This window comes from Prionailurus viverrinus, chromosome D4 (genome assembly GCF_022837055.1).
Source record: "Prionailurus viverrinus isolate Anna chromosome D4, UM_Priviv_1.0, whole genome shotgun sequence".
In the NCBI taxonomy this organism is placed as follows: domain Eukaryota; kingdom Metazoa; phylum Chordata; class Mammalia; order Carnivora; family Felidae; genus Prionailurus; species Prionailurus viverrinus.
Genome location: NC_062573.1, coordinates 88,317,957 through 88,325,770, shown reverse-complemented (window position 1 = coordinate 88,325,770; position 7,814 = coordinate 88,317,957). Strand labels below are relative to the sequence as shown.

Below are 7,814 nucleotides of genomic sequence, written 5' to 3'. Positions count from 1 at the left end.
TATAGGTGAGTCCTTTTCCCCTTCCCAAGGGATTCAGGGGCCCTGGGACTGCTCTGGCCGCTTTGTGGGGGCCTCCGACCTATGCTGTCCACCCTCTAGGTGATGAGGAGAAGCACCGAGAGACAGCAAGCCCCAGCCCACCCCCTCAGGGCCCCACAGCCCAGGTTGGGGAGGATCTCAGCCCTCTTCTCTCCATTCCAGGGAAAAACAGGAAAGCAGGCTTTTCTCTAGGGCTTGGAGACAAGGAGAAGCGACCGACATCGGGCACCTTGCAGCCCTGCCCCACAGCCGCCTCCGCGGAGCATGGCAGCCTCTGCCGCCCCGCGGCTCAAGGCCACGTCCACTCTGCAGGCTGTCAAACGCTGGTCAGGAGACCAGATAGACATCCTGGCAGCACCAGCTGATTTGAGCTCAGGAATGTTCCCTGAATATTCTCCTCTGAACCCAGAGCCCTTTCCAGCCCAAGGAGACTGGCAGGTGACCCAGGAAAGTGTGCACTGTGTCCCCTCGACTCCCGCTCACCCCCAGCTACTGAACAGGAGCGTCTCTTCTCCTGCAGACCCTGGGTTCAGGGTCAGGAGCTGAGACCCCCAGATTAGACGACCCTGACTCTGCCCCTTAGCAGCTATGGTAGCTGACCTCTCCGAGTCTAATGAGGATCATCACGGCCTCTATAGCTCCATCTTATGGTCAAGATTTATAGAATAATCCATCCAAGGTGCTTGTGGAGGGAAGGGGCTCATGGGACGATGCCTGCTCAGATCAGAATTGTGCCTGTTATCCTTGACTGTCTATCACCTGTCCATGCCTCCTGCCGTCCGCACGCTAAGCAGGGGCGCTTTTCCGAGCCCCCACCCCCACCCCGACTGGGCAGGTCCCCTGCGTATGCCAGCTTTGCACCCCAGCGTTGGCCTTCCCAGCACTTTGCACAATCATGGTGAATTAATTATGTGGGTGGAGCGCTGCCCTCCAGACGCAGTCTTGCGCCCTTGGGGACTGTGGCTATTTCATTCGCCGCGATAGCCCTAGTGCCCGGCACAGGGCTTGGCATGACGAGGATTCTAGGAAAGGCTTGTGGAATGAATGAATGGGTACTTGAATGAATGAATGGGTACTTGAATGAATGGATGGATGAGCGAGAAGGTGTTTCTGCCGTCAGCCTGAGAATGTATCTTTAAGAGCAGAGTTCATAGACTTGGGAAGCCTCTGATCTGAATGTCAGCCCTGTCCTTGACTTGCCAGGTGACCAGGAGCAAGACCTTGCTTCTTCTTGAGCCCCAGTTTCCTCATCTATAAACGAGGCTAACACGCCTTCAGAGAGTGTGGCGAGGAAGACAGCGGAGGGAAAATAACTCCTATATGGTGCACCTGACACGTAGTGAGTGCGCAGAAGCGCTGCCTGTAATAATAATAGCCGTCGTTATTGTTGATGTTCTTCGTGAAACACCAGGGAGTTTTCTCTACACTTTATCTCCAGACCCCCTGGACTGACCCCCTCTCCTTGACCGCTGGAGAAGTCAGGAAGGGCTGATAAAAGCTTCCATTCATTCATGAACACGGTGAATCAATAAGTTTTCTGAGTGTCCCCTGGGTGCTGGGCCCAGGGCTGGATGCTGGTGGCCCGGGACAGAAAGGAGGGCCCTGCACCGGAGGGGGTGGGTAGGGAGGGACCAGCAGGTCAGTCCTCTGCACAAAGGAAGTGGCTGAGGCTCCCTGCCTGAATCCTGTCCTCCCCCAGCCCCCATGGCCCATCCATCTGTGTCCTTTCCCTGTGGCTTTTTCGTCCCAGTCTGGGCAGGGGGCTCTGTGCCCCCAGCCCACCTGCAAGCCATTTTCTGCCCTCCTGTCATCTCCTTCCTTCGATCCTTTTTGTGGAGACACTTCTGGAAGCTTCTGGACCCTTGGCAACCTCCTTCCCCGGGTGGGGCCTGGCCTGCTGACCCCCACCGGGGCTGGACCAAAGCGGGCTCCTCATGGGAGGCTGCCCTGGGAGACAGATGGGTCATGGTGTTACCCGTTCACTCGCAGGCTCCAGGCCTGTGCGGGGGCCCACAGAGTGAACGAGACAGTCGTGGTCCCTGTCCTCGGGGAGCTCGCAGCCCAAAGGGGCAGCAGCCCTTCCCACACCAAGGGAATCCCCCCCAGAGCTCCCACAGCAGGAGTGGTCCAAGGACCCAAGCAAGGAACACCGAGCTGGGAGTCGGGGGCTCTGGGGAGCACCTTTGCTTCTGAGCCTCGGTTCCGCATGCGGGCCGTGGCTTGGCTGGAGACACAGGACGGCGCGCTGTCCAAGCTCGAAGGCCACGAGAGGTCATGGAGTGCCCGGCCTCGCCAGAATGGACTTCCTGGGCACAGGAAGGGGTCCCTGGCCCCAGCAGGGAGGCAGGGTGGAGGCCGGAGGTGGAGGGAGCCCAGGTACGAAGACAGATGGAGGTGCATCTTTGGTCAGAGAGGGAACAGGGTCTTGACCTCTGCCCTTCCCCTGGCTCAGGGCGGGAGCTGCCCTGATGCTCGTGGGGGCGGGGCTGCCATTTATTGAGCACACACCATCTGCTAGGCACGCTGGGCTGAGCTACTGACAGCAGGCGCAAATCTGTGGACTCCCCACGCTGGTCCTATGAGGCAGGTGCACATTATTCTCCCATTTTACAGATGAGCAAATTGAGGCACAGAGAGCTGAAAGCTACCCAGGGCCCTGCGGTTGGTAAGTGGCAGGGCTGGGTTTTGAACTGGGTTTTCCTTGACTTCAGCACCGCCCCCCCCCCCCCCCAATGCTGTTCCGTCCCTTGGTGGATGAGTAGGGGGCGGGGCTTCAGGCATCAGGATCCTGGGCTCACCTCTGCTGGGTCAGGAGGGGGACCCGCCCTTTCCATGTCCTGCCTCAGTAGTTTCAGCTGGGTGGCCGGGAAGTTCTCACCTTCGGGAGAGTAGAGGCCCACCTTCCTGGGGAGTCCTTCAGAGGGCAGCGGGTGTGGACTGAATGTAGCCTCCTGTCTGTAGTCCCCACCCACCAGGGGCCCCTGGCCACTTTTCACTTATTCCCGCATTCATTCACTCGTTCATTTATTCATTCATTCATTCACTCAGGCATCAGAACACACAGGTACAATGAGAGAGGCCCGGCGTCTGTCCTTAGGGAACTTTCCGAAGAGCTGAGGTGACACAAGTGAACGTGTGAATGAAGGAGTCCAGGGGACGAAGGCAGAGGGGTGGACATGGCCTGGGTTGGCAGCGGGGGTGGGGGGGGGGCTCTGGAGGAGGTGACATCTGAGCTGAGACCTGAAGGATCAGTCAGAAGCCTGGAAGGCCAGAGGACAAGGGCTTCAGGAACAGCAAATGCAAAGGTCTGGAGGGCGGTAGGCAAACCAGCGCTAGGGGTAGAAAGCGGTGGTGGGGGGGGGGGGGTCAGAGTGACCAGATGTGGCAGAGGAGTCACGTGTGGGCTGGTGCTGGGAGCCCAGGGTCCCATGCCCTTGTGGGTGCAGCGTGGAGCCGTTGGGGGCCAGTCCCGGCCCAGTCACATCCTTTAAAGTCTGTGGGCTTCCCTGAGTACAGGGGGCGGCGGGGCGGGGCAGGGATGAGGGGAGACGGAGACAGGGAGGCCCTGAAGAGGCTGATGTGTGGGGAGAGGTGGCGAGGCTGGACTTGGGGGTGGCTGTGGGGAGGGAGAGGGGTAGACTTGCTTAGGATTGGGTGCGGGCATGGGGGCGGGGAGGTCAAAGAGGAACCTGAGTTTGGGGACCTTTACTTTCCAGCGTGGGGAGCCCCGGGACAGAGGGACAGCCTGAGGTTGGGGTGAGTGGCGCAACCTCGGGGCCACCGCCCTACTCAGAACCCTCCCTCCGCCCCCCGCCGCCGCCCAGTGACCCGCAGTCTCTCACCGCTGCCCACACCCCGCCCCCCCCCCTGCAACCTCATTGTCTTGTGATTGATGAAGGCCCCCGTGTGGTGTTTGTTCAGCTGTCCGGACCCCCCCCCCCCCGGGGCTGGCTGCGCGTCTGTCCCTGTGCATCTGTCCATCTCAGAGAGGACGAAACCTAAGGAGCAAGAGTGGGGGCCCCGAGGCAGAGTGGAAACCCACCGGGGTTTGGAGCCCCGCCCTCCTCGCTCTGCTTTGCCGGGGATGACTCATCCCGGGAAGTGGACAGTCCAGACCAAGGCTTTGATCCTCTGCTGGCTACAGGCGGCGTAGCCCCCAGACCGTGGTGTTCATCCAGGACAGCTCCCCTTGGGGCCCAAGGAGGGCAGTTTTGGGGGTCAGGGCTGACCGTGAGCCACCGGCTGAGCTGTGGGGACCCAGGACTGGGAAGACAGCACCCTGCCCCCTTCTCCTCCATGGCCTGACTCAGAGATGGCCCCACCACCCACCCACCGTCCCTACTTTGCTCTCCTCCCTCACCCCTTTTTGTCCCACAAGCCCTCCCTTTAAGTCTTTTCCGTCAGTCCACTCAGCCCTTCTGTCTGCCTCCCCAGACCAGCCCCCCATCATCTCTTGCCTGCACGTCTCCAGCACCTGCCTCCCTGCTCTTACCCTTGCCTCTGTGGTCCCTTCTGCTCAGGGCAGCCAGAATGATCTTTCTGGAAGTGCTTCTGAATGTGTCCCCCCACGGCCTAAAACCGGCTGTGGCTTCCCATTACCCTCAATACGACCTTGCAACTAACACAAACCCAGGATGGCGCGACCCGCGGCGACCTCTGTCCCTCCCTCCCTCCGTGCTACTTCCTGTAGACCTCTGCTTGTGAAACTGAGGATTTTTCAGTTGTTCTAATTAGTCCTGTTTTACTCTCACCCCCTGGACCTTTGCACCTGCCACCGTGCCCTTCGCCGGGAGCAACGCCACAGCCTCTGCCCGGCTGACTCGGATTCAAGCGTTGGGTCTCAGGTGAGACCTCTTTTCCTTTTCTGCCCTCTCCCCCTAACAGCAGACTGGGTCAGGGGCCTCCTCCAGGCTCCCACGGACCTCGGACTTCCCCGATCGCAGCCCTGACCACCCTGGACAGGGCCTCTCCTTCAGTGCCTGTCCATGCCCAGCATACAGTAGGTGTCCTGGAGAAGGTTCAAGGTCGGGGAGGAGGACTACTGGGTTGCAGGGCTGAAACGGGCCCTGCTCAGGCCTCCTGGCTATGTATGGCGGGGTGTGTGTGTGTGGGGCAATTATCACAGCAAATGTAATCTGCTGCTTCCTGGGCTCCAGCATAGTCCCATGGAAGATTCTGCCCCACTGCCGCAGAAGAGGCAGCTGGAGGTCACCGAGAGGGCTCTGCCCACAGAATAAGAACACTGGTGATGATCCGTGCCCTGGCTCAGGGCCACACCTGCTTGACCTCCTGTACCTTTATCGTCCCCAGTTGACAGATGAGGAAACTGAGACTCTGCAGGGCACAGTGACTTGCCCAAGGTCCTTCAGCCATGCCAGAGCTGGGACGGGAACCCGGGATTGCGGCTGCACATGTCACCGATTACCACCGGGCCGGTGGCGGGCGCTTCTCCCGGACTCAGCAGGCCTGGGTTCTTCGTCCGCGCAATGGACCTCCCGAGAGCCCGGACTCCTTCTCAGGGGGGTTGTGAAACCAGCATGCTGCAGGTTAGGGCAGGGACAGATGCGGGTTCCAGAAGAGGAGGGTCAAAGAGGGGCAGTGATGTGGCCGTGGTCACAGAGCATGGCGAGGGGGTGGGGGTGAGGATTCATATCAGCCTCTGAACCCAAGGCAAGTGGCATCCGGTGAGATTTTCTCCATTAAGCTCCGCTGTGAGCCTTGGTGGCAGCAAGGGCACCAGGCACTGGTCTGCAGCCTGGCCTGGCCCCGTGGGAAGAGCACTGGGCAGGGAGTCCAAGTCAGGCTCTGGCATGGCCTCTCTGTGCCCCTGGCCCATCGTGCCCCTCTCTGCCCTGGATGGGCCACCCATGGTTTGCTTGGGATGGAGGCAATCAACGTGATATTACTGAATCCCCATAACCATCCCGCGAGGCTGCCTGTCTTATTATTTCGCTGTTCTCCACGAGGCCGGGAGACGTGAGGTGACCCATCCAAGGTCACTCAGCCGGGGAGTGGCAGGGCAGGAATCTGGTTTTTCAATTTACGGACATACAGTCGGTGCACGCATTTGCATCGCAGAATGTGACGGGTGTTGGCATCTATACGCACCCACAAGATGGTGAGCATAGCCGCCATCCTCCAAAAGTTTTCTTGCATCCCTTCGTGGGACCTCCTGGCCCCCGATGTCCCAAGGCCACCACCGAGCTGCTTTCCGTCGACAGGTTAGTTTGCATTTTCTAGAATGTTCTATAAATGGAACCATCCAGTATGCATTCTTTGTTGCCTGGCTGCTCTCCCCCGGCGTCGTGACCTTGAGATTCCTCCACGTTGTTGGGTGTATCGAGAGTTCATTTCTTCTTACTGCTCAGAGGTGTTCTATGTGTGGATGTACCACAAACTTTCGAGCCGGGTGCCTGTTGATGGGTTGTTTCCAATTTTGCCTGTCACAAATAAAGCTCCTCTGAAGACTCATGCATAAATCTTTGCATGAACCCAAGTTTCCACTGCGCTGGGATAAATACCTAGAGGGAGCGGCCAGGTCCCAAGGTAAGTGTATGTTTCAATCTCTAAAAAGCCGCCGAATGTTCTCCAAAGTGGTTGAGCCACTTTACATTCCCGAAAACCGAACCGGGGGGAGGAGGGTCCCATAGCGGGATGGGGACTGGAACAGAGGCCTGCCCAGCTCCAGAGCCCCTGTCCCGTCACTGCCGAGCTGGCCCTCGCTCGGAGCTGGCCTTGTTCCCTGGGCTGCCTGGCTGGAGAAGGAGCCAACAGACAGCAGGGGCTGAGATGCTCTCCACCCACAGGCGCCCTCCCTGCCCTGCCCACTGGCATCAGCCACCCCCTCCCCTGTAGGTCTGGCTTCCTCTCTGAGCAGAGCGGATGCCTTCCGGGGGGGGGGGGGCGGGCCAGAAGCTCCTGGAGGGCAGGGCAGCACCCCCCCCCCAGTAGGTGCCAGGGGAATGCCAGTGTGTCTGGGGGAGCAGGGTTGGACCCTCTGTGGACCCTGTCTCTGGCTTGTTGAGGAAGCCCGGGTCTCCCAGGCCAGTGACAAAGGCTTCTGGGGGGGGGGGGGGTTGGGGGGTGCTGAGGATTTTATTGGGCTCCTTACCCAGCCTGTGGGTGAGGTGTGTGTGTGTGTGTGTGTTGGTAAAGGGCTGTCCCTTTGAGCTCTGAGAGAGGAGAAAGAAAGAAGCCATCAGAACCTTGGCAGAGGGGGAGACACAGAGGGACGGAGCCCCAGACCAGAGAGAGAGAGAGAGAGGCAGCCAAACCCAAGAGGGGCGCACTCCCCCTCCAGACCCCGGAGAGGTGGGAAGAAGGCGGGGAGGGGTGCGCGAGGGGAGCGCGCGAACCCTTCATTAAAAATGAAACCCCCGAGCCCGGCCCGCAGCGGCCGAGGAGCCGGGCTGCCAGCAGCCTCCCTCTCGCAGGAGCACAGAGGCCCGCGCCGGCTCCAGCCGCCCGCGGCCGACCTCACGCGTCCTCAAAGCCAGCCTGTCCCACTTCCCCCGCCGGTTGCTACAGCAACTGAGCTCTGAGTAATCAGCTGCACGGTGACCTTTCTTCCCCCGGAGAGAGGGAGGGAGGGAGGGAGCGCTCGGGAGGGAGGGCGGAGGGAGGAGGGAGGGACGAGGGAGAGGAGGAGGGAGGGGAGGGAGAGAGGAGAACAGAGGGAGAAAGATGAAGAGGAGGAGGGGGAGAGGATGGAGGAGAGAGGAGAGAGAGAGAGAGGGGGGGAAAGGTGGAGGAGGAGGGAGGAGGGGGAGGAGGGG

At 60.2% G+C, this 7,814-nt stretch overlaps 1 long non-coding RNA gene across 1 annotated transcript; it reads left to right on the top strand.

The window, feature by feature from the left end:
• The first annotated feature begins 5,402 nt into the window (after window positions 1-5,402).
• LOC125150631 (uncharacterized) lies at window positions 5,403-6,937 on the top strand. Its single transcript, XR_007146418.1, has 3 exons — window positions 5,403-5,585; window positions 6,118-6,260; window positions 6,495-6,937. It is a non-coding gene; the product is annotated as an uncharacterized LOC125150631 (long non-coding RNA).
• The last annotated feature ends 877 nt before the right edge of the window (window positions 6,938-7,814 follow it).